Source organism: Alexandromys fortis, unplaced genomic scaffold (assembly GCF_014885135.2).
Source record: "Alexandromys fortis isolate MF-2015 unplaced genomic scaffold, M_Fortis_MF-2015_v1.1 scaffold_28, whole genome shotgun sequence".
Lineage (NCBI taxonomy): Eukaryota > Metazoa > Chordata > Mammalia > Rodentia > Cricetidae > Alexandromys > Alexandromys fortis.
The window spans coordinates 1,092,691-1,098,202 of NW_026067901.1; the positions used below are offsets into that span (position 1 = coordinate 1,092,691).

Genomic DNA, 5,512 nt, shown 5'->3' on the forward strand with positions numbered 1-5,512 from the left:
CTCTCTCTCTCTCTCTCTCTCTCTCTCTCTCTCTCTCTCTCTCTCTCTCCCTCCCTCCCTCCCAGTTTCTGGGTTACAGTTTTGTGCCTAAGTATGAACTCAAACATGGCAACTGTGGGAAGAACCCTTGGAGAAATCCTCCCATGCCCTCATTGCTCCCTCCAGCCTTCCTTTCCGTGCTGTGCTCGGGGTGCTAATAGTGAGAGCTATCTCAGATTTATGACGGACAACAGGGCCACATCTGGAGCCTCTGTTCCTTTAGCTCAGTGATTCACAGACTCCGTGAGTAGTATAATGTTATCTTCAAATGGCATTTCGTTTACACATCTAACGCACAGAAGTGAATAATATGACATTGCTTTGGCTGGAAAGAGGCACATGGAGTTCAGAGTCTGCCTGCGGGGCTCCTCTCTGTGCCAGGCATGGTGTGGCACAGATAGCCTGCTGTCGTTTCGACTCCATGGCTCTCCGCTTTTCTTCACTGCCTTTCTATGTGATACTAGGCAAGTTCAACAAATGCCAGCTATACCACTTGTGCTGGCTAGTTCTATGTCCCCTTGAAGGAGGGTAACTCAACTGAGAAATGCCTCCTTCTGATCAGGCTGTAGGCAAGCCTGTACGGCATCTTCTTTATTAGTAATCAATGGGGGAGGGCCCAGCCCATGGTGGTGCCATCCCTCAGCTGGGTTCTCTAAGAGACCAGGCTGAGCAAGCCATGGAGAACAAGCCTCTAAGGTGTTCTCCTCCATGGCCTCTCATCAGCTCCTGCCTCCAGGTTCTTTCCTGCTAGTGTTTCTGTCATGACTTCTTCCAATCATGAACAGTGAAGTGGATGTCAAACGAACACTTCCTTCTCCGATTTGCTTTTGGTCACAGTGTTTCATCACAGCCATGGAAACCCTAACCAGGACACTGTTATACTGTTGAGGATATCTGTGGAGACAGACCATGTTCCACGCCTGCAGGGCATACTGCCCCACACTGATAGGTTGACTGGACCAAGATAGCCATCTGATCTTCTGGAGCTCTCTATAAATGATTAAGCTGTGTTCTGTAAACATGGCAGGCAAATCTCTTCCAGAGGGGCACATTCTGGGAGGTTGAGTTCCCTGGTGGGAAATGTAGTCTTGAAATACACAGAGAGAAAATAAACAGGGAGATGGGTGGAAAGAAGGCAGAGAACGAAAGCCTTGGGTGAAGAGATTAGGATTTGTCATGGCACAGGCAGTGAAGAAAAGCAGAGAGCCATGGAGTAGAAACAACAGCAGGGCATCTGTGAAGGGAGCAGGGAGGGGCTGCTCCAGCACCCCCGCCTGGACCACAGACTATAGACACAGCCTGAGGAAAACTCCAAGATGGCGCCCTGCGCTTCCTCGGCTCCTTACCCAAGTCTCCACTAGCACAATCTACCCAGCATTCTCAGTCAGTTTTATTCAGGACAAGCCTCACTAGCTTCGATGCCTAGTTTTCCTGATTCTCCAGACATGCAATTCAACTCAGCAGTGAGCACGTGAGACCAGGTTTGAATACTGAGTTGTTCTGTTATCTTAAGACCGAACAGATATCAGCAACTGAACATCCTCTTTTATTCGGCTAATAAGACCAGAATCAACGTCAGGAAAAGAATGTCAAACTGTTCTCTAGGCGGTTTGCCGAGCCATATTGTTGATACAGGGTTGACAGTGAGGATTTGGAACTGGGTCATCTTTCTCCTCACATTTGGCGGACTACTTGAGTAAATCTCATGTTTCCAGTGCCCCACAGGGTATATTAAGTCTTTGGCTGAGATGTGACAGACATTGCCTTTGGGAGGAAAATCAGGCCCAAAGAAAGAAATCTACTTCAGGAGCTATAGAGAACAGGCAGAGACCCGATAAAGATGGCTTTGCCTCAATCTTTGTGTTTTAAGTACTTTTAGATATTTAAAACACTCTTATCTGTGACATGTACTAGAGTAAATCTGGTCAAATTTAATTTAGCAAATACTCCCAAAACTACACAGAAAGTAAGTAGGAGTCACTAACATTATCATAGCGTTTGGAACAGTGCACTCAGAAATCTTGACCATTTCAAGAGTCAAGTCATGGCTCTGACTTCTCATTTCAAGATTCAAACCCACGGGCCAATGTTTCCAAGCACCGTTTTACATCATCATCACTGATGGAGGATGTGCTTATGCATCAACAATTCATCTTCCCGATGACATTCACATCTTTCTCCTCCCATGTGCTAATGATGCAAAAATGTATGTACTTTTCCTTAATAGCTGAACCAGATAGGCAGAAAAGCAGCAAGTATATGGAGGCCTTGAATGGTACTCTCAGCTAAATTGACTCATATTACTTACCTAACACCAGCAAAATACACATTAATTTCAGGCATTTAACCAGGTACACAATATTCTAAGTCATAACATTTATCACATTTTTGAAAGGATTTGAGTCATGAAATATGTTCCTTAACCATAACAGAGTTCAACTACATAGCAATAACAGAAGGATAAGTACAAAGTCCTCAAATACTTAAAAACGAAATAGTTTGAATTTATTCATGGTAACCAAAAAAATAACAGAGAAATTAAAATATAAAGTATCCTAAACTAGATGCAAGTAAAACATAATAATTGGTGGGTCACGGCTAATGCAGTTCTTAAAATACCCCTCTATGCACCGAAGAAATTAAATTAGGAGTTAAAATCCATACACAGAAGTTCAAGCACAAATGACTTCTCTGGTAACTCTAACCAAATATGAATTCAAAAAAAATTCTTCCAAGGAAATTACAGAGGTGGAAAAAGTTCCCAACTCAGCTTGGCGTAATCTCAATAATGAAATCGAAGGTATTACAAGAAAAGAAAATCCTCCCACCAGTGCAAGCTCATGTAGATGGATTCTAGCACCCAGCAATAGAATAATGCTTCAGAACAAACTGGGTTTATCCCATGAACTCAGGGTTGCCTTAACACTAGAAAACTAATCAACATTAACTCACCATAGTATCAAACTCAAGCTAAAATCTTGTCATCTTCCTAGCGAGTGGAGAGAGTAAAGCCCAAATACCTTCCTGATAAGAATTCACAGTAAATAGGGAACAGAAGGGAGAGCACTCCACCTGGAAAAGGGGTCTTAAAGAAAACGTTACAGCAGCCATCCCTTCCGTGATGTGCGCACACCGCGTTATCCCGTAAGACTGGAAACAAGCAAGAGTGTCCACTCTCACTCACTCTATTAGACGTTATACTAGAGCTGCAACTATGCAGAAATAAAAGATACAAAGAGTTCATTTCCCCAAAAGATTGTGTGAAAAGATTGGAAAAGAAAAATGAATCTACATGAAGATGAGAGGATTGCCTACACTGGAAGTTCTAGAGAATTTACTTTTAAAAGTTATCAGAACTAGCAAATGATTATAGATAAGTAGAGTTTGACGCCAGCATGCAAAGGCCAATTACATTTCTGTACACTAGATAGCAATGATCTATTGGAATATGAAAGAGAAATACCATTTATAACAGCATTAAAATGAAATGGGCAAAATGGTAAAAATCACTGATAATCCCCCAAAATGGAAACCATAAACTAAAATTTAAAAAATGGTGGTGAAAAAAGTAAGGAAAAGATAAACTATATACACGGATCAGAATATCACAGTATCAATCAAAATCTTCGTAGTTCCTCCCCCACCACATTTTTATTCAAAACTAGCCAACAGATTCCATAGTTCATATGGAAAATCAAAAGACCTAGAATAATCCAAACAGCAAAAGAACTAAAGGGAAGGCTAATGCTCCTTGATGCTAAGAAATAGAAAAAAAAAAAGAAGTCTTATTCCCAGTTACATAGTAGTGGATCACACATACCTTCTCCTCCAACCTCTCTTTCCCCAGTCCCCAACTCCAGCAAGCAGGCATTCCCTGGGAATCTGCAGACTGGTCCAGCCAGGGAAGCAGGTAGCCTAACTGTAGATCTTCACCTGTCCCTTTTCTCCTCTACATTCAACCTCCCAGCCTCACCCAAGGTCAGCAGCAGACCACCTGCTAGGGCTTGGGGCTTTACACACACGCCCATGCGTGGGCGCACACACACACACACCACACACACACACACACACACACACACACGCAAACTCACACATCTCCAGCAGATCACACAGATCTTCTCCAACCTTCCTCCCCACTCATCCTGTTATCCCAGCCGCCAACTCCAGCAGGCATTCCCTGGAACTCACCAGCCAACCCTGTTAGAGAAGCAAGTAGGCCAGCAAGCAGGCAAGCTTCAGATCTTCCCCTTCCACCTCTCCTCCAAATCCGATCCCCCAGTCTCATCCCCAGCTCTGTAGCAGACTCTCCCCAATCTCTGATTCTATTCCCAGGGGACTAAGAAGGTCCTGGTGGAACACCCTGCTTTCCTCCCTCCCATAGACCCCCTCAGAATGCCCACTCCTAGTCCATTCCCACTCCTAAATGTGAGCATCCAATACCTAGAAACACAATTTACCACATATTAGGATCCCAGAAGAATCAGGCAACACACAGCCACACACTCTCCTAAGAACCAGAGAGGGCAACAGAAACAAAGGAACAAAATATCCACCCAACAAAGACAAGACCAGATATCAACACCCAGAATCACAATCTTTCTACACTCAGATGCCTAGATTCCAGAAAAAAAACACAGTCAATGACAACCAGGACAATGTCTCCACCAGAGCCCAGCAACCCTACCACAGCACGCGCTGAGTACTGCAACATCACTGAAGCACAAGACAAGACCCTACGAGAGCCTTTATGGATATGATAGAGGTCCTTAAAGAGGGAATGAATAAATCCCTTAAAGAATCAGTGAAGACACAAACCGTTAAAAGAAACGAAACTGAAAGTGGTAATAGTTCCAGAACTGAAAGTGGAAATAGAATCAACAAGGAAAACCCAAATTGAGGGAAATGTGAGAATGAAAAATTTAGGAACTTGAACAGGAAACTCAGAGGCAAGCCTCACCAGCAGGATACAAGTGATGGAAGAGAAAACCTCAGGAATTGAGGACACAATTGGAGAAGGGGGCACCTCTGTCAAGGAAAATGTTAAATCTAAAAAACTCCTGGAACAAATTTCTAGGAAATCTACAAGACTATGAAAAGAACAAATCTAAGAATAACAGGAATAGAGGATGAAGAAGAAACCCAGGTCAAAGGTACAGAAAATATATTCAACAAAATCATAGAAGAAAATTTCCTTAATCTAAAGGAGATGCCTATCAAGGTAAAAGAAACATACAGAAAACCAAATAGACTGGAAGAGAAAAGAACTTCTCCTAGGCACATAGTAATCAGAACAGTAAACACACAGAACAAAGAAAGAATATTAAATGCTGCAAGGGGAAAAGACCCAGGAACATATAAAGGCAGGCCTATCAGAATAACACCTGACTTCTCATGGAGATACTAAAAGACTTGGACAGATTGCTATAGACTCTAAGCACAAGATGAGAGCCCAGACTTTTTTTTTTTTTTTTTT

The 5,512-nt window shown here is 42.8% G+C and overlaps 1 protein-coding gene across 3 annotated transcripts in view; it reads right to left on the reverse strand.

Annotated features, from left to right (window-relative positions):
• Pced1b (PC-esterase domain containing 1B) overlaps positions 1-5,512 on the reverse strand; it is a 538,744-nt gene that overhangs the window by 509,369 nt on the left and 23,863 nt on the right. The window lies entirely within an intron of this gene.